General features: G+C 44.3%; 1 non-coding gene across 1 annotated transcript; it reads right to left on the bottom strand.

The window, feature by feature from the left end:
• Window positions 1-19,717: 19,717 nt before the first annotated feature.
• LOC132540627 (small nucleolar RNA SNORA44) lies at window positions 19,718-19,852 on the bottom strand. The gene has a single exon (XR_009551817.1). It is a non-coding gene; the product is annotated as a small nucleolar RNA SNORA44 (small nucleolar RNA).
• Between the last annotated feature and the right edge of the window lie 1,695 nt (window positions 19,853-21,547).

The following is a 21,547-nucleotide window of genomic DNA, read 5'->3' as shown; positions in this document are numbered from 1 at the left end:
GGCCGCCCCTGTGACCTTGGGCTAGTCGCCCTCACTCAGGCCGCGCGCCTGCTCCCCGCCCGGCCAGCCCCGGAGGCGCACCCGAGCCCAAGGGGCGGGCAGCACCCGCAGGCTCCCGGCTTTCCAGGCCTCCTCAGAGGAGCGCTGACTGACAGGAAACGTGTTTGCTCTCTAGTGGGTTTTGTCTTTTTCTGAGCACCGGCTTTGGGGCGGGCGGGGGCCCCCGGAGAGGCTGAAGCTCTGAGCGTCTTCAGGGTCCCCACGGCGAGACAGCGGCTCCTAACTTATGCACAAGCGACAGTCTACGCTCACTGATCTCCGGGGCGCGCGCAGGTTTCTAGGAAGTGGGATGCGGCGATTTACCAGGCTATGGAAGTCCCCGGTCTGAGAATTTTCATTCTAAACCAGAAAAAGAAAAAGGCATAGTTGCCGGATTCGGTGACAAACCTCTGCTTGCATCTGTGGAGGCCATAGGACCAAGTCACACTGCACCGGCGCTTTGAGTCTAGAGGGCGAGGGGAACCCGGAAGGCAGGGCTTCAAAAGGAACAGCAAAGTCGCTCACTTGGCTAGTGAGCTGCTTTACCATGTGCACGACCCAGGTTTAATTGGTTCCGACCAAACTGAAGAAACCTTCCATGCTGTGGTATCTCTGCCTCTCTACCTTCTTTCTCTGTCTCTTAAAAAATGGGGGCTGGGGAGACAACACAATGATGATGCAAGAGATTTTCATGCGTGAGAATCCAAGGGTTCCAGGTTTAGTCCCTATCACCACTATAAACTTAGAGCTGAGCCTAACCTCTGGTCATTAATTAAATAAAACTGGAATCAGGTGACTGAGGGAGATGGCTCAACTTGAAGAGCGCTGGACTTGCATGCCTGAGGTTGCCAGTTTGATCTCCAACACCACATATACTGGAGTTATGCTCTGGTTTCTTTCACATGTAATAAGTAAAACAAATCTTTTTTTAAAAATTGGGGGCACTTACAGAAGCCAGACCTTCTACCTTCTGCAACCCTCAATGACCCTGGGTCCATGCTCCCAAAGGGATAGAGAATGGGAAAGCTATCGGGGGAGGGGGTGGGATATGGAGATTGGGCGGTGGGAATTGTGTGGAGTTGTACCCCTCCTACCCTATGGTTTTGTTAATTAATCCTTTCTTAAATAAAAAATAAATTAATAAATAAATTAATTTAAAAAAATGGGGGGCACAGGGGAGAGAGCATAATTATTAATCAAAGACACCTGTGACGCTCCAAAGTCCCAGTTTCAGTCCCTTGCACTACCGTAAGTCAGAACTAAGCAGTACTCACCCCGGTTACAATTTTGTAAATCGTAATTAAAATCACTTTAAGAAATTAAAAAAAAAAATTTAAAGCAAAGGACTTGGGGAGAGAGGAACGCAAGAGTGGAAGAGAACTGTGGGGTCAGGGGATAGATAGCATAATGATTATACAAAGAGACTCTCAAGCCTGAGGCTCTGAAGTACCAGGTTCAATACCCCACCACCACCACCAGATCAAGCCAGAGCTGATGAGTGTTCTTATAAAAGAGAGAGAGAGAGAGAGAGCAAAGAGGGGTCAGGGGAGTCAGGCAGTAGAGCAGAGGGTTAAGCACACGTGGTATGAAGTGCAAGGACGGGCCTTAAGGATCTTGGTTTGAGCCCCCTGGCTCCCCACCTGCAGGGGAATCACTTCACAAACAGTGAAGCAGATCTGCAGGTGTCTATCTTTCTCTCCCCCTCTCTGTCTTCCCCATCTCTCTCCATTTCTCTCTGTCATATCCAACAATGACGACATCAATAACAACAATAATAACTACAACAATAAAACAAGGGCAAGTGGTCTGGGAGGTGGCACAGTGATAAGGCTTTGGACTCTTAAGCATGAGGTCATGAGTTCAATCCCCAGCAGTATATGTGCCAGAGTGATGTCTGGTTCTTTCTCTCTTCTCCTATCTTTCTCACTAGTAAATAAAATCTTTAAAAAAAAAAAAAAAAAGGAGCAACAGAAGGGAATAAATAAATATTTAAAAAAGAAAAAGGACCAGGTGGTGGTGGTGCACCTGGTTGAGCGCATATATTACAATGTGAGCCCCCAACCCCCACTTGCAGGGGGAAGCTTTGTGAGTGGTAAAGCAGTGTTGCAGGTGTCTCTCTCCCTCTCTATCACCCCCTTCCCTCTGGATTTCTGGCTGTCTTTACCCTATAAATAAAGATTAAAAAAAGAGAACTATGGAGTCCTGGTACATAGTGAAATTGTATTCATATGTCAATGTAAAACATTAATCCCCTCAATAAAATAATATGTCCATAATAGTAAGTTAAATTGGTTTTTTTATTATATTTACTTACTTTCCCTTTTGTTGCCCTTGTTATTTTTATTGTTGTAGTTATTGTTGTTGTTGCTATTGATGTCGTCGTTGTTAGGACAGAGAGAAATAGAGAGAGAGGGGGAAGACAGAGGGGGAGAGAAAGATAGACACCTGCAGACCTGCTTCATGGCTTGTGAAGAGATTCCCCTGCAGGTGGGGAGCCGGGGGCTTGAACCGGAATCCTTATGCTGGTCCTTGCGCTTAACCCCCAGCGCTGCCACCCGAAATTTGGTTTTTATTCAGAAATATGGTTTAACCAGAGTGCCCCACCCACCCACTCAATCCCCAGCTAGCCCCACACTTGACTTAAAGAAGCCTAGACCTCTGATTGGCAGGGATCCCACCTACAGGAGACAGAAGAGGCTGGAATGTTGGCCACCCCAGTACCAGGATTAGGACGCCCGGCCCACTGGACAGAAGAGCAGGCTTATAGCAAAGCCTCTTGGAGCAGCTCCAAGGTGCAAGGCTGATTGTAGCCTGAGAGGCTCACAGGGCCTGCCAGGCAACCCCAGATCAGGGCCCAGCTCTTCAGGGACCTGACAACCCTGGTCAGCTTAGTCAGCTCCCTGCTGGCCCCCAGTGGAACAAGGAGAAGGGAAAACAATGCCTGAAGTGCTCCCACCCTTGCAACTTTTGCAGGGTTGTGTGAGACAGCATCAACTCAGAGTGCAGTGTAAATTGTAGAGACTTAGGCCAGGTGCTTTAGAGAAGCAGCCAGGGAAGGAAGAGACCTGAGCAGGGCTCTTGATAATGACATTCTCTCTACCTGATCAAAAGGCCCACCAGTGCCCACTGCCTCTTGGGATGCACTCCTTCTTGCTTTATTTAGTAATAAATGTTACTGGGAGAAGTTTTTCTTGCCAAACTCTCTGAACACAGCTTTGTGATATGCAGCACCAGAGATATAGCCTGGGGAGCACATTCAGTGCTCTACCCACTGAGCCATTTCTCCAGTTGCTAAATTTTCCTTCCTAGTAAGCACAGATGACTCAAAGAACTGTCTTACCACTACCTATGCCCCCTGCTCCCCCAAAAAAGAAGAAAATTCTATGGAGACTGTGTATATGTGTGTTTATGTGGTCTCACCCATAAGACAGTTGAGCAGCACATGGGACTACCATATACATAATCACCACTGTCTGCTTTTTTTTTTTCCCCCTTTTCTTTTTTTTTAACCAGAGCACTGCTCAGCTCTGGCTTATGGTGATGCAAGGGATTGAACCTGGAACTTTGGAGCCTCAGGTATGAAAATCTTTTTGCATAACTATTATGCTGTCTACCCACTCAATTTTCTTCCCTTTTTCCCCCCCTCCAGATAGAGGCGGGGGGTGGAGAGAAAGGGCCAGGTGGTGGCATATTTGGTTAAATGCACTCATTACAGTGTACAAGGACCCAGGTTCAAGCCCCTGGTCCCCACTTGCAAGGGGAAAGCTTCACAAGTGGTGAAGTAGAACTAGAGGTGTCTCTCTCCCTCTCTCCCTCCCCCTCACTTCTCAATTTTTCTCAGTCTCTAACAAATATTTATTGAGAGAGAGAGAGAGAGAGAGAAAGATCATAGCACCAAAGCATTCTCCAATGTGGGGGCTGGGCTTGAACCTGGGTCATACACATGGCAAAGCAGTGCACTCCAAGAGAGCTATTTTGCCAACCCTCTAATTTCATTTTGTTATTTTGTCATATTATTATGAGATGGGGAGTTCACTGAGAGACACCAAAACATTTATCTCATATATCTATATCATCTATACCTATATGCTTAAATTTATTAATTAAAGGGATAGGAAGAGAGAGAAAGAACCAGACATCACTCTGGTCCATGTGCTACCAGGGATCGAACTCAGTGCTTCACGCTTGAGAGCCCAGTGATTTGTCCACTGCACCACTTCTCAAACCACCATCAAAACAGTTCTCCACCATCCATGGAGTTCTATTTACTGTTGTCCTTGGTCTCAGGTGGTGGAGGGACTAGAACCCAGGGCCTCAAACATAGAAGGTGTGAGTTTTATCTGCTGAGCCCCTTTCCCACTTCCATAATTATTTTTTTGTGTCTATGTCTGTTACTTGTGTGCAATCTCCCAGGCTACTTTTTTTTTCTTCATTCTTTTTATTTCAGATAAGTAGAGAGAATGAGAAAGGCACCACTAGAGCTTCCCCTAGTGCCATGCTACTTCCATGTGGTGCCAGGGCTCAACAGAGGCCATAAGCATGACAAGGCATGTAGATGACCCATCTTCTGACCCTTAGCAGTGATTAAACAATTAATTAAAGAGAAAAGGAGAGAAGCAACTAGAACATCACTAGCACATGAGATGCTAGGGATTGAACTTGGGACTTCACACTTGAAAACTTGAGAATCCAAGATTTTATACACTGCACCACCTCCCAGCCCTGCTGCTATTTATTTTACAAGATTATATCTATTTTTTAATATTTTACTTAGTTATCTATGTTTTTTGGATAGAGACAGAGAAATTGAGAGAGAAGGAGGAGATAGAGAGGGTGAGAGAGAGAGAAAGAGAGAAAGAGAGAGAGAGAGAGAGAAAGAAAGCTTCCTTCCCCCCTGCAGGGGGGAACCAGGGGCTTGAACATAGGTCCTTATGCACTGTAATGTATACACTCAACCAGGTGCACCATGGCCCAGCCCTTTATTTATTTATTTTTATGGACAAAAGAATGAAAGAAGCTGGGAGTCGGGCAGTAGCGCAGTGGGGTAAGCTTAGGTGGTGCAAGGCAAAGGATCCCGGTTCGAGCCCTTGACTCCCCACCTGCAGGGGAGTAGCTTCACAAGCGGTGAAGCAGGTCTGTAGGTGTCTATCTTTATCTCCCCCTCTCTGTCTTCCCCTCCTCTCTCCATTTCTCTCTGTCCTATCCAACAATAACATCAATAATAACTACAACAATAAAACAACAAGGGCAACAAAAGGGAATAAATAAATATTAAAAAAAAAAAAAAAGAAGAAGAAGAAGAAGAAGAATGAGAGAAACTATAGTACTGTTCTGCTCTGGCATTTATCAGTGTAGGGTCCGTGTTTGAATCTGGAGCCTCTGGGGCTTCTGGGGCCTCAGGCATGCAAATCCTGTGCTCTAACACTGAACTCTACCCAGCCCCAAAGTACTCTGAACTGATGAGTCATCCTTAGTATTTAGAACTGAACATCCGCCTTTGGAATGCCGCAGCAGCTCATAAATTAAAATAGAAAACCTGGATTCAAATCCTAATTCTGTACTTTTATGTAGAAAAAGTATGGGATTGGTCTGGGGAGACAACATAATGGTTATGCAAAAGACATTCATGCCTGAGGCTCTGAGATCTAAGGTTCAGTCCCCAGTAAGCTGGAACTGAGGAGTGCTCTTGTCAGTGTCTTTCCCTCTCTCTCTCACCCCCCCACACCTCTCTCATTAAAATACATAAAATATTATAAAAGAAAATGTATGGGATTAGGTGTCAGGAGATCCTTCTGTGGACTAGTTGTATGACCTTAGATTAGTCCTTTACTTTCCTGAATGTCTATCTTTAGTCTTCAAGACAAGGAGATTGTTTTGTCATTGAGATGATATGGTGTTTATCTCCCCCCCCCCCCACACACACACACCTATCTCTTTTTTTAATTTTATTTATTTATTCCCTTTTGTTGCCCTTGTTGTTTTATTGTTGTAGTTATTATTGTTGTTGTCGTTGTTGGATAGGACAGAGAGAAATGGAGAGAAGGAGGGGAAGACAGAGAGGAGGAGAGAAAGATAGACACCTGCAGACCTGCTTCACAGCCTGTGAAGCGACTCCCCTGCAGGTGGGGACACACCTATCTCTTATCTGGAGAAAGAAAGGAAAAGAAACAATGTGTTCAGGCTTCTCTCAATAAACAAATAAAATTATTTTTAAAAGCTATTTATTTACCTATGATAGAGGAGAGGAAACCAAAGCATCACTTTTTTGGGGGGAAGGGGGCAGAGAGAGAGTGAAAGAGACCATAGCACTGAAGCTTCCTTCAGTGTGGCGGGGGCTAGATTCAAACCTGGGTCACATGCACTTGACAAAGCAGCACATTATCCAGGTGAGCCATTGCACACGTGATACTGGGGGATCTCATACTTATTAAGTCTAGCACTCTACTCATTATGTCACCTTCCAGTCCAAAATCTTTTTTTTCCTTTCATTTTATCTATTTTATTTTAGAAAGAGAGATACCAGAGCACTTGAGTAGTCTTGGGACCTCAAAGCCTCAGACATGAAAGTCTTTTGATTCACCATTATGCTGTCTCTCCAGCCCTCTTTCATTTTTTTTTTTAAGGGAAAGAAAATGTACATTTGGGGGTGGGGGAGACAGCATAATGGTTATGCAAACAGACTCTCATGCCTGAGGCTCCTAAGTCCCAGGTTCAATCCCCCGCACCACCATAAGCCTGAGCTGAGCAGTGCTCTGGTGTTTCTTTCTCTCTCCTCTCTTCATCTCTCTCAAAAAATAAAATTAATTAGAAAATGTACATTTGGGTAAATGGCTCAACTGGTAGAGAGTCAGGCTCTCATATCTATACTAGTGCTCTGGGCTCCATTCTCTCTCTCTCTCTCTCTCTCTCTCTCATGGAAAATTCATTAGAGTATTGCACCAAAGAAAAAAATCTCTGGGTGGAGGGTGAGGGTAGATTTTCAGCTTCATTGTGTGTATGTGTGTGTGTGGGGGGGAACAGACACATAGACCTTTGGTGGCAGGAATGGTGTTAATATAACAAAAAAAAAAAATTCATTGCTTCATAGGTCCTATTTAAAAAATAGGACAGAAAGGGGGGGCAGGCAGTAGTGCAGTGAGATAAGTGCACATGGTGAGAAGCACAAGGACCGGCACAAGGATCCCAGTTCAAGCCCCACCTCCCCACCTGCATGGGGGTCACTTTATAAGCGGTGAAACAGGTCTTCCAGGTGTCTGTCTCTCTCCCCCTCTCTGTCTTCCCCTCCTCTCTTGATTTCTTTCTGTCCTATCCAACAACAATGACAGCAACAACAATAACAACAACAATAAACAAAAGGAAAAAAATAGTCTCCAGGAGAGCAGTGGATTCCTGGTGCAGGCACCCAGCCCCAGCGATAACCCTGGATGCAAAAAAAAAAAAGACAACGAGATAGATTGTGCAAAAAGACTTTATATTTGAGGCTCCAACATCCCAGGTTCAATTCCTGGCACACCCTCAAGTCAGAGAAGCAGTACTAGGGTAAAATAAAATTAAAATAGAGTAAAGGAAGAAAACTTATCACTTGGACTTGCTGTTTCAATCCTCTTTGAGCTGGATTTTCCAGGGGACCTTACATTTCTGGAAGGACTGAGCCTATATCACTCTTTTTAGCTTAAAGCATGGACTACTGGGAGAGGCCTCCTTATACTGGGGAAACCAAAACAAACAATGCTAGCTATAGGGTGTTCTTCTAAACTCTAAAGACTCCTGGACCCAAGGGTCCAAGCCAAAAGCTTCACTCCAGTCCAAGGAGGGGGCTCAGCTGGGATCTCTGTGAGGTAGTAGTTAATGCAGAGGCTGGAAGCCTATTCTCCAAAGGTCAGCTTAACCCCCCAGAGCAATTTTCTTAAGTGTGATTATACCTTTTTTACAGATGAGGTTGTAGCCTACTGGCAGACTGAGCGTCCCTAGAAGACTGGCCAAAGAAGAGAGAGGAAGGGTCTGCAATGCTGCAATGAAGATGTGGTAGAGAATTCACTTTATTTATTTATTTAATTTTTAGATAGACACCAAGAAGCAGAGAGAGAGTGTGAAAGAACCCACAGTGCCCAAGCTTCCTTCAATGCAGTAGGGGCTGGACTTGAGCCTGGGTCACATGCATATGGCAAAGCAGTGCACTAAGCAAATGAACTATTTTGCTGCCTGCCCTCTCCCCCTTTTTATTACTACTTATTCATAGGTCTTCAGTGACCTTTAATGGATACTGTGTGTAATTAAATAGTACAATGCCTGACACAGAACATATGCTGAATGAAAATTATCTTTCCCTTTATTTATTTTTTTCATTTAGTACCAGGATATAAACCCATAGCCTTTTGTATACATGATGCCACTGAGTTGCCTCACCAGCCCAATTTTTATTATATATATATTTTTTAAAGATTTTATTTATTGGCAGTCCGGCGGTAGCGCAGAGGGTTAAGCACACATGGCACAAAGTGCAAGGACCGCATAAGGATCCCGGTTCCATTCCCCGCTCCCCACCTGCAGGGGAGTCGCTTCACAGGCAGTAAAGCAGGTCTGCAGTATCTTATCTTTCTCTCCCCCTCTCTGTCATCGTCTCCTCTCTCCATTTCTCTCTGTTCTATCCAACAACGATGACATCAATAACAATAGTAACTACAACAATAAAAACAAGGGCAACAAAAGGAAATAAATAAATATTTAAAAAAGATTTTATTTATTTATGAGAAAGATAGGAGGAGAGAAAAAGAAACAGACATCACTCTGGCACATGTGCTGCCGGGGATTGATCTCGGGACCTCATGCTTCAGAGTCCAAAGCTTTATCACTGTGCCACTTCCCGGACCACTTTATATATATATATATATTTGCCTCCAGGGTTATTGCTGGGGCTCGGTGCCTGTACCACGAATCCACTGCTCCTGGAGACCATTTTTTCTTCTTTTGTTGCCCTTGTTGTTCTATCATTGTTGCAGTTATTATTATTGTTGCCGTTGTTGGATAGGACAGAGAGAAATGGAGAGAGGAGGAGAAGGCAGAGAGGGGGAGAGAAAGACAGACACCTGCAGACCTGCTTCACCGCCTGTGAAGCGACTCCCCTGCAGGTGGGGAGCCGGGGGCTCGAACTGGGACTCTTACTCCCGTCCTTGCGCTTTGCGCCACGTGTGCTTAACCCGCTGCACTACCGCCCAACTCCCCACTTATTATATTTTTTAAAAAAATATTTCATAGGCCAGGTGGTAACACATCTGGCAGAGCACACCCATTACAGTGCACAAGGACCCAGGTTCTCCTACGAGGGGAAAAAACTTCACAAAGGGTAAAGGAGTGCTGCAAATGTCTTCCTCTTTATATCCTCCTTCTCAATTTCTCTGTCTCTATCTAAAATGAATATTTTACTTATTTTAAATAGTAAGTATTTTATTTTAATGATGGATAGAAAGAAAGGAAGAAAGAAACCACAGAACACTTCTGGGCTTATGGTGGTGCTGGGGTTTGAACATGGGACTTTGGAGCTTCAGTCATGAGAGCCTTTTTTTTTTTCCCCAGTTGTTGCCCTTGTTTTTATTATTATTGTTGTTGTTATTGATGTCGTTGTTGTTGGATAGGACAGAGAGAAATGGAGAAGGGAGGGAGAAACAGAGAGGGGGAGAGAAAGATAGACACCTGCAGACCTGCTTCACCGCCTGTGAAGCGACTCCCCTGCAGGTGGGGAGCTGGGGGCTCGAACTGGATCCTTACGCTGGTCCTTGCGCTTTGCACCAGGTGCGCTTAACCCATTGCACTACCGCCGACTCCCTGAGAGCGTTTTTGAATAACGATTATGCTATCCTCTAGCCACAATTTTTTTTTCTACTGGTTAACTGACTGATTGTCATCATTGGGGCTTCATTGCTCCATGCCAACTCTTTCAACTAGAAAAATAAAAAGACACAAGCAAAGAGAGCAAGGTAAAGATTCCACAGCACTGAAGCATCCTCCAGTATGGTAGGTATCAGACTTGAACCTGGGTTGCTTATATGGTAAAGCAGGACCTACTCTATACTTCCTGAGAGAGACAGTTAGAGAGAGGGGGTAGGAGAGAGGGCGAGACAGCCAAACACCACTCCAGCTGTATCCATACGGCTCCTTCTCTGTCATCAGTGCTCTTGTGTGCTGGGGATTGAAGTTCACATATGGAACTGATTATATATTCCTCTGTGGTGTCAAGGGTCAAAGCCAGGTCTCAGACATGGTGAGGCAGAAACTTTACCTGTTGGACAATCTCCTGATCACCTGGCCCTACCAGTCACTACTTTGTCACCACTGCCTTCATTCTTCTCTTCTTCTTCTTCCTCTTCCTCCACTCCTCCCCCCCCCACCAGTCTTCTTTTCCTCCTTTTTTTTTTTTTTCCCCCCAGAGCACTGCTCAGCCCTGGCTTATAGCGGTGATTCTGGGGATTGAACCTGGCATCTTGGAACCTAAGGCACTAAAGTTGTTTTGCATAACCAGTATGCTATCTCCCCAACACTCACTTCTCATGTTTGCAAATAACATACCTTTCCAGGTCACTGTTTTGGAATTCTCCTTGTCTGTTAGGACCAACACAAATTCTATTTCTTCACAAAATCATGTTTCATCTCTGCAGCTGGAGTAGATTTCACCCCATTCTTAACCTCTTGTGGCAATTTCCCTGAAGATAGGGAGAAAGATAGATACCTAAAAGACCTGCTTTACCACTTACCGCTGCAAGTGGGGAGCTGGGGGCTCAAACCAGGTTACTTGAGTGGGTTCTTGTGCTTTATACAATGTAAGCTTAGCCCTGTGCACCACTGCCCAGCCCCCCTTGTTACTTTCTTTCTACCCTCAAAGATGGTTACTTATGACTGTGCCTTATCTTTCATCTAGAGTGTGTTTCTATTTTATACAATCATTTGTTTATTTACTTACTTTGAGAGATGAGAGGAAGATATATATAGAGAAATGAGGGTAGGGATGGGTTGGGTGTGTGGTGGTGCACCCTGCTAAGCAGACATAGTAAGTACTAAGCACAAGGACCCATGCAAGGATCTGGGTTTGAGTCCCTAACTCCCCACCTGCAAGGGAGGACGCTTCACAAGCAGTGAAGTAGGTCTGCTGGTGTCTATCTTTCTCTCTCTCTATCTTCCCTTCCCCTCTCAATTTCTCTCTGTCCTATCCAATAAAAAGGAAAAAATGGCCACCAGGAGTCGTGGATTCATAGTGAAGCATAGAGGCCCAATGATAACCCTGCAGGCAGAGAGAGAGAGGGAGAGTGAGAGAGAGAGAGAGGAGGGAGAATGAGGGGGGCTAGGATGATGGTGCACCTGGTTGAGCACACATTTTACAATGTGTAAGGACCCAGGTTCAAGCCTCTGGCCCCCACCTGCAGGGAGAAAGCTTCATGAGTTGTGAAGCAGTGCTGCAGGTGTCTCTGTTTCTCCCTCCCCTCTTGATCGCTCTGTCTCTATCCAATAATAAGTAAATATCCCGAAAACTGTTCAGCTCTGGAATAAGACACCTCTGGTGTCAGGGATTGAACCTATGGCTTCTTTTTTTTTTTTTGAACCTGTGGCTTCTGAGGCCTCAGATATGCTAGGTAGTGCTTGCTCTAAGAGGCAGAGCTAGCTGCCTGACCCTAGATTATGTTTCTTTTTCTTTTTTTTTTTTTTTACCAGAGCACTGCTCAGCTTTGGCTTATGGTGATGCGGGGGATTGAACCTGGGACTTTGGAGCCTCAGGCATGAGAATCTGTTTGCATAACCATTATGTTATCTACCCCTGCCCTATGTTTCTTTTTTATGTATAATTTTAACTAGTGATTTAATATTGATTTACAAAGTTATGAGATAACAGTGGTAGAAATCCATACCATTTCACCACCAGAGTTCTGTGTTTCCATTCCCTCCAGCAGAAACTGCAGTATATGGGTTAATTATTATTTATACTATAATATATATATATGTACATATATATATATCCAGTTTTCTATGGCCCTGCCTTTTTTTTTTAACTTTCTTTAAAAAATGTTTATTTATGTGGTCCCAGAGGTGGTTCAGTGGATAAAGTATTGGACTCTCAAGCAGGAGGTCCTGAGTCCAATCCCTGGTAGCACATGTAGCACCAGAGTGATGTCTGGTTCCTTCTCATTTTTTTTTTGTTTTTTTAAGAATTTATTTACACCACTCTTGTACATGTGCTTCCAGGGATCAAACTCAGGACCTCATGATTGAGAATCCAGTGCTTTATCTACTGCACCACCTCCCGGACCACATGTCTGGTTCCTTCTCTCATCCTATCTTTCTCATTAGTAAATGAATAAAATCTTTAAAATTTATTTATGAGAGAAACTAGAGGAGAGGGAGAGAGAGAGAGAAAGACAGAGAGAGAGATGACCAAACATCACTCTGGTACATGTGCTGACATAAATAGAACTTAGGACCTCATACTTGAGAGCCCAGTGCTTTATCTACTGCGTCTCCTCCCAGGCCCCTCTTTCTTCCCTTCCTTCCTCCTTCCTTCCTTCCTTTCTTCTTTCTTTTCAATTGGATAGGACAGAGAGGAATCGAGAGAGACTTTTTAAATGGGTAGGACAGAGAGGAATCAAGAGAGAAGGGGAAGGTAGAGGGGGGAAAGAAAGACACCTGCAGAGCTGCTTCACCACTTGTGAAGTGACTCCCCTGCAGGTGTAGCCTTTCATTCTTTTTATTTATTAATTGGATAGAAACTGCCAGAAATTGAGAGGAATGGGGAGACAGAGAGGGAGAGAGGCAGAGAGACACCTGCAGCACTGCTTCACCACTTGTGAAGCTTTACCCCTGAAGGTAGGGACTGGAGGCTTTACCCTGGATCCTTACACATTGTAATATGTGCACTCAAACAGGTGCTCCACCACCCAGTCCCTACACTCTCTTCCTTTCTAAGTCACACCTATAGCTCTTACTACTTGCAAATATCCTTCCTTTTTCCTCTTCTCTCTCAATTATGTTTCTTGAAGACTGGAACATACCCCATTCTTCTTCTTAGTGTCCTTTTTAATAATCACCATTGGCGCCTCCTACTCAGCAGGCCCTCAATCCATTTTTTTTTAATTTACTTATTTTGGATAGAGACAGAAAGAAATTGAGGGTGGGGATATCGTATAATGGTTATTCAAGGAGGCTTTCATGACTGAGTCTCTCAAATCCCAGGTTCAATCCCCCACACCACCATAAGCCAGATCTGAGCAGTGCTCTGGTAAAAAAAAAAAAAAAAAAAAGAAAGAAAGAAAAGAAAGGAAGGAAGGAAGGAAGGAAGAAGAGAGGAAAGAGGGAGATAGAGAAAGAGACACTTATAGCACTGCTTCACTACTTCTCCCCAGCAGGTGGGAGCCAGGGGCTTGAACTCAAGTTCTTGGATGTAGCATTATCTGTGCTCAAACAGGTGTGACATCACCGGTCTCCTTCAGTCTATTTTCTAAGCAGAGGAATGAATGAAAGCAAGTTAACTCCAGATCAATCACACCAATGTTTCATAAGAGCATTGTCAAGATTCAAGTACTGTCTCATGTTATTTCATCTCTCTTAATTGTTGTTCATTTCAAAAGATTTACTTGTGGCACAAAGCGCAAGGACCGGTGTAAGGATCCTGGTTCAAACCCCTGGCTCCCCACCTGCATGAGAGTTGCTTCACAGGTGGTGAAGCAGGTCTGCAGGTGTCTATCTTTCTCTCCCCCTCTCTGTCTTCCCCTCATCTCTCCATTTCTCTCTGTCCTATCCAACAACGACGACATCAATAACAACAATAATAATAACTACAACAATGAAAAACAACAAAGGCAACAAAAGGGACAATAAATAAATAAAAAAGATTGATTTGTGGACCTGTGAAGTAGCTCACTTGGATAGTGCACTGCTTTGCCATGTGTGCAATCCAGGTTCAAGCCTGGCTCACATAACATTGCAGGAAGCTTAGGTGCTGTGGTCTCTCTCACTCTACCTCTGTATCTCTGCCTCTCTGCATCTATCTAAGAGGAAGGGGCAGAGGAAGGGAGGGAGAGAGAGAGAGTAACTGAGAGGCAGAAATAGAGACACAGAGATTTGTTTCATTTATTTTAAAGAGAGAGAACTAGAGCATCACTCTGGCATATATGCTGCTGGGAATTGAATTTGAGATCTCACACATTCAAGCCTGTGTTCCACCTGAGTCATCTCCCTGGCCATAAATGTATATCATTTATAATATAGTTATGTAATGCTGTTTATTATATGGTATATATTTTAATTATAACTATTGTGTAACTACTAGTAATGCAATAAATATGGTTTTATTATTTATTGTATTAGTTGTTATATAATTACAATATGATTTTATATATTAATATTATGTTAACTTTTATTTTTTATTCTTCTTTTTAAATATACATTTTTTAAATAGAGCCAGAGAGAAAGTAAGAGACCATAGCACTGAAGCTTCCTTCAATGTGGTGGGAGCCAAACTTGAACTTGTGTCATACATATGGCAAATCAGCATACTACAAGTAGAACCTGAAATGTAATTGGCATATCGCACCAAAGTAAAAGACTCTGGGGTAGGAGTGGGTGGGTGGGGAGAATAGAGGTCCATGAAGGATGATAAATGACATAGTGTGTTGGGTAGTTGCCACCTCCCCCTGGCTTCTGCTTAACCATATGCCTATATAGGGATTTTACTGATCCAAAGCTTTGGTCTATTTACATAAATCACTTTTACATAAAGCACTCCAGGGCATTGGTGGTTCTATGATAGGATTCTCTCCTGCTCCACCCCCTCCTTGTCACACACTGATCCGTTCCTTGTCACACTCTGATTTTCACCAGTCACTTTTCTCTCCACCCTCTCTATATCACATCCTGTTTCCACCCTACTTGGAGAGTATAAAAACAGCTGCTCTTCTGATTAAAGACACTTGGAAATTGCTTTCCGGCTCCGAGAGTTCCAAAGTGTATCTCCTGCGGAAGTTGGTGCAGCACGAGTTCCTGATCCCTCTCCCACACAGCAGCCTAGATCAGCTCCAGTTGAGTTCTCTCCAACCCAGAGAGCACTAGCTCGGGAAGAAGTACCCTCAGGCTATCCCGGCAATAGTGGGGGTTGTATTGTTAAATGGGAAACTGAGGAATGTTATGCATGTACAAACTATTGTATTTACTGTTGAATGTAAAACATTAATTCCCCAATAAAGAAATTAAAAAATTTAAAAAAATAAAGCAAAAAAAAATCAGCATACTATCCAAGTGAGCTATTTTTCCAGCCATTATTTTTTATTAAACATTTTTATTTACTCTTTTTTGAGAGGGATAAAGAGAGAAAGAGAAATAGAGCATCACTTGACACATGCAATCCTGGGCATTGAATTTGGGACCCCATGCTTGAGAATTAGGGTTTTGTCCACTGAACAACTTCCCAGGCTGAGAGTTTTTTAGTCTTTTGAATGTCCATTTGACATAACTGAGGTCAGAGTGCATGTCGGGCAGTTCTATATTCTTCCCCTCCATAACTGTATGGGGGAGTGCTGCCTCCACACCATCTGAGGAAGCCCTGGCCTGTCTTCACTTGCAGTAGCCTGCTTCTGTCTGAATCACACTGCATTCCCCAAGGCTCTCCAGGAGAGGAACAACCAGCTGGTGAGAGCTAAGCCCCATGGAATCCCACAGAATTGATCAGGATGCCAGGGTGGCAGAACCAAGATCAGAACCCTGGGCTCCACTTCCCTCAGCAGACTCCTCCCCCCCTTGACCACCTGAGACCCAGTCAGCACCTGTGAAACGAGGATGCCCCATCCCCACCCCAACCAGGCCAACTCAAGCAAACATGTGCCAGGGCAGGAGAATGGCCTCATGGCCCTAAGCAGTCACACGTTCCCCCCTCCCACCATGGCTGGAGGACTCTCTCCCCCAGAACAAAAGTCCTAGAGTGACACTGTTCTCTCCACAGGCCACTTGCCTGTCCTATACCATGGACAAAGGAAAAAGGACCAAGAGTTAGGTTCAGATTCCAGTTTGTGTATCCTGGTTGTGTGTTGTCAGACAAGTTAATTTGCTTCGCTGAGTTTTCACAGCCTCTATCTATAAAATAGTGAAAAGGGGGCCTGGTGATAGGGCACCCAGTTAAGCACACATAGTATATAGTACAAAGCACTAGGACCCACACAAGGGTTCTAGCCCTACTCTTCACCCTGCAGCAAGTCTGCTTCACAGTGAATCTTTCTCTCTCCCTCTAGTCCTCCTCCTCTCTCAGTTTCTCTCTGTCCTATCCAGTAGTAGTAGTAGTAGTAGTAGTAGTAGTAGTAGTAGTAGTAGTAGTAGTAGTAGTAGTGGCTTCCAGGAGCAGTGGATTCATAATGTAGAAACCAAGCCCCAGTGATAACCCTGGAGGCCAAAAAAAAAAAAAAATTCCTGCCTAAGGCTCCAAAATCCCAGGTTCAATGCCCCATACCACTATAAATCAGAACTGAGTAGTGCTATGGTCTCTCTTTGTCAGATGTGATGATCTCTTTCATTAATATGTGTGTGTGTGTGTGTGTGTGTGTGTGTGTGTGTGTGTACACAAAGGTTGTATAGTCCTAGCTCTGCTACTACCCCACACCATATATGTGCAACCTTGGGCAAGTTCCTTCACCTCTCTGCCCTAGTTTCCTATTAAAAAAAAAAAAAAAGTTTACTGCCAGTGAAATAGCTCACTTGGACAGTGCATTGCTTTGCTATGTGTGTGACCCAGATTCAAGCCCAGATCCACTATATGAAAGGAACCTTCAGTGCTTTCACACACTGTCTCTATGCTGAAAATTTTTAAAAATTTTGTTTATTCATGAGACAGAATTAGAGCATAATTCTGGCACATGTGGTACCAGGGATCAAAAACAGGCCCCTGGGGCCTAGTGATAGCTAGCAGGTTAAGTACACATGGCGTAAAGCACACAGACTGGTGTAAGGATCCCGGTTCGAGGCCCCAGCTCCGCACCTGCAGGAGGTGACTTCACAAATGGTGAAGCAGGGCTGCAGGTGTCTCTCTGTCACCTCCTACTCTCCCAATTTCTGGCTGTCTCTATCCAGTAAATAATAAATAAAGATTTTTTTAAAAAATCAGAATCAGGATGCATCTGGTCTTAAAAAAAAAACAAAAACAGGACTCCCTCATGATTGAGAGGCCAATATTTTACACACTGTGCCTTATTCTGGGCCAAAAGGAGTACCATATTCATTTTAATTTAATTTAATTTAATCTGATTTAATTAATTAATTTTTTGTTAAACATGAACATTCTTCAGCTCTGGATTGTGGTGGTGCTGGTGCTAGGAATTGAACTTGGGATCCTGGATCCTCAGCCATGAAAGTCTTTAATGTGGCCTGGGAGGTGACACAAAGAATAAGGTGTTGAAATATATATATCAGAGAAATTAAGGGGGGGGCGGTCAGGCAGTAGCACAATGGGTTAAGCGCAGGTGGCGCAAAGAGCAAGGACCGGAGTAAGGATCCCAGTTCAAGCCCCCGGCTCCCCACCAGCAGGGGAGTCCCTTCACGGGTGGTGAAGCAGGTCTACAGGTGTCTATCTTTCTCAACTCCTCTCTGTCTTCCTCTCCTCTCTCCATTTCTCTCTATCCTATCCAACAACAACGATATCAATAACAACAACAATAATAACTCTATACAACAAGGGCAACAAAGGGGAATAAATAAATATCTTTAATTTTTTTTTTAATTAAGAAGGAGGATAGAGAAGAGAGTAAGAGAGGGGGGAAACATTGGGCAGGGGAGATAGCATAATGGTTATGCAAAGAAACTCTTATGCCTGAGGCTTCAAAGTTCCAGGTTCAATCCCCTGCCACCGCCATAAGCCACAGCTGAACAGTGCTCTGGTAAAAATAAAATAAAGAAAACCTAAGTAGTCGAAGAGAGAGAAAGAAACATCTGCAGCATTGTTTCATCACTCATGAAGCGTCCTCCTACAGGTAGGGACCAGGGACTTGACATGGGTCCTGTGCACTATAGTGTGCACTCAACCAGGTTCACCACTACCTAGCCCCTAAGGTGCTGAACTCTTGAAGTATGAGGTCCTGAGTTTGACCCCGGCATAGCATGTGCCAAAGTGGTACTCTGGTTCTCTCTCTCATTAACAAATAGGTGATTTGCAATTTTTTTTCTTGCCTCCAGAGTTCCCTGGAGCTGGGTACCACCACTACAAATCCACCACTTTTGGTGGCCAAGAGATAGCCCAGGAGGTGGCACAATGAATAAAGTGTTGAACTCTTTTTTTTATATACAAAAGAGAGAAATTAAGAGGGGAGAGGAAGATAGAGATGGAGAGAGAGGAAGATAGATACTTGCTTCACTGCTAGTGAAGCGTCCCTGCTGCAGGTGGGGAGCAGGGACTTGAACTCTTTCCTTGCACATAGTACTATGTGTGCTTAACCAGGTGTGTCACCACCTGGCCTCCAATGATTTACTTATTTATTTAAGAGAAGAAAGTCTTGGGTGGGGTAGATATCATAATGGTTATGCAAACAGACTCTCATGTCTGAAGTTCCAAAGTCCCAGGTTCAATCTCCGCACCACCATAAATCAGAGCTGAGTAGTTCTCTGGTTAAAAAAAAAGGTCTTTAGGGGGTCGGGCGGTGGCACAGTGGGTTAAGTGCATGTGGCGCAAAGCGCAGGGACCGGTGTAAGGATCCTGATTCGAGCCCCCGGATTCCCACCTGCAGGGGAGTCGCTTCACAGGCAGTGAAGCTGGTCTGCAGGTGTCTATCTTTCTCTCCCCCTCTCTGTCTTCCCCTCCTCTCTCCATTTCTCTCTGTCCTATCCAACAACAAACAACATCAACAATGGCAATAATAATAACCACAACGAGGCTACAACAACAAGGGCAACAAAAGGGGGAAAAATGGCCTCCAGGAGCGGTGGATTCATGGTGCAGGCACCGAGCCCAGCAATAACCCTGGAGGAAAAAAAAAAGTCTTTTAGCATAGTCACTGTACTATCTCCCCAGCCATCTTAGTTTCTCTCTTTTCTTCTTTTTCTCGCTCTTTTTTTTATTAAATATTTTATTTTTATCAAACCAGAGAAAGATGGGATGCTTTGATCAATCTTCAAACCTCAAGACTATGGCTGTGTAGCCCCTGCCACACTTTTCCTTGTCTCATCTTGGTTCTTTTTGATTCTGTGAAGTTAAAGAAAAGCCCCGAATATTGAGAACAGCCATTAACCCGAGACCAACTGTTCCTCGTTCTGCGCAAATATTTCCACCTGTACCCACCCTGAGATAACTATAAAAAGGTGGGATGAGAAATGATCGGGGTCGCAGACTTTCCCCTTGCGTATAAGGGTATCGACGGCCCAAGCTTAACCTTGCTAATAAAGGCATGTGATTCTGGTCTTCCTTGTGTGAGACCGGGACTCGAACTTATGGGAATAACAATTCTCCTTCTCTCTATTGCCGATTACATCCTAGGAGCAGATGAGGATAGCTTTCCTGGTAACAGACCTTGCTAAAAAGCAAAACTCCAGCAACTGGTCTCTGTCACAATCTTCAGTATCTGAAACCTGCTGAATAAGTTAAACCTGCTGAATAAGTTAAAATTTCTTATACTCATTCTAACTGAAACTGGTGAAAATCCAAGAGAAAGGTATCAAAGCCCATGTTCTAAAATATAAGGAAGATGAGTGGCAGCTACAGGTATTATGTTGACCTGTGCTGTCAAAGTCTCTTCAGGTTATTCTTACATACAGTTGGAGATCCCATGACTACGAATGACCAGCTATAAACCTTGGAAACATGCAGTTTTCTCTTTCCCTTTTTTAAGGTGTTATTTATCAATGAGAGAGAGAGAGAGCGGGGGAGGGAGAGGGAGAGAACCAGTCATCACTCCATATCACATGCGCTGCTAGGGATCAAACTTGGCATTTTAGCCTTTAGTGTACAACACTTTATACACTGCACCACCTCCTAGACTGAATTAGTTTCTTTGTAATGAAGGGGTGACAAAAGCACATACCAGCTAATAATAGTACTATGAGGAGTAAGTACTTTGTAAAGTACTGGGGGGGAGAGGGTAGATAGCATAATGGTTGTGCAAAAACTCTCATGCCTGAGGCTCCAAAGTCTCAGGTTCAGTCCTCCCCACCACCATAAGCTAGAGCTTAGCAGTGCTCTGGTTAAAAAGAAGAAGAAAAATTAAAAATAAAAAAAGATTAAAACAACAACAAAGTGCTTCAAATAAGACTGGTATATGTAGTAGGTGCTAAGTAAACATCTGCTTCTATTACAGAGGGGGGAGCATTCTTCCAGCCTGCCAGACAACAAAGCAAGCAGTGTATCCAGTTCACAGAAGAAACTGAAGCTCAAAACAAGGAGAGGAAGCAGGGGAGCCAGCATAATGGTTATGCAAAAGACTCTCATGCCTGAGGCTCTGAGGTCCCAGGTTCAATCCCCAGCACCACCATAAACCAGAGCTGAATGAGCAGCTCTGGGAGGGGGGAGTGTGTGTGCGTGTGCATGTGTGTGTGTTGTTGGTGGTAGTTATCTAGAGTCACATCTAGATTTGGTGGGAGCTCCAGAATCTCCCAAGATCCTAAGTCCTGTTTCCCATTCATATAATATTTTAGCCACACCAGGACCAGGACAACTACAACCCACAGACCGTCAAGGCCAGTGTGGCCATCAAGGGATCTTCTTTGTAACTGAAAGTAAAATGTAATGAAATGGGCCCAGCCACACTGGTGAACCTCAAGCCCTACCCCTCTTGCAGTGGCCCTAGGCCCTACCCTGCCCTGCCAACCGCCTGCTCTAGACCCCTGCTCATGGCCATCTCTACACACAGGGCACACGTTTAGGAGACTGAAAAGGGGAACCAGAGAGGGCCAGAAAGAAAAGACAGGGAAAAGGCAGTCATGGAGGCTCTCCTGGAGGTGGCAGTACTCTGGGTTAAGATTTCAAAGTTGGTGGGGGGGCAGACAATAGAGCAGCAGATTAAGTGAACATGATGTAAATAAAGCTCAAGGACTGGTGTAAGGATCCTGGTTCCAGCCCCCAGCTCCCCACCTACAGAGGGGTCACTTCACAAGTGATGAAGCAGGTTTGCAGGTGTCTATCTTTCTCTCTCCCTTTCTGTCTTCCCCTCCTCTCTCCATTTCTCCCTATCCTATCCAACAACAACAGCGATAACAACAATAACAACAAAAACAACAAGGTTAACAACAAGGGCAACAAAATGGGAAAAATGGCCTCCAAGGGCAGTAGATTTGTAGTGCAGGCAATGAGCCCCATCGATAACCCTGGAGACAAAATAATAATAAATAAATAATAAAATTTTTAAAAAAGATTTCAAAGTTGGGGAGAGGGACTTATTTCTAGGAGAAAAAAGGCGGGGGTAGGGCAGACTGCCTTAGTGTTTAATGACCTTCAGGGTATTGAGGAGTTTCCTTGCCCAGGCTCCCCCAGGCCTTTTCTCTGGTGGAAGAGTAGCCAGAAATGAGC

This window comes from Erinaceus europaeus, chromosome 9 (genome assembly GCF_950295315.1).
Source record: "Erinaceus europaeus chromosome 9, mEriEur2.1, whole genome shotgun sequence".
In the NCBI taxonomy this organism is placed as follows: domain Eukaryota; kingdom Metazoa; phylum Chordata; class Mammalia; order Eulipotyphla; family Erinaceidae; genus Erinaceus; species Erinaceus europaeus.
This window is presented reverse-complemented; position numbering and strand designations above follow the sequence as displayed.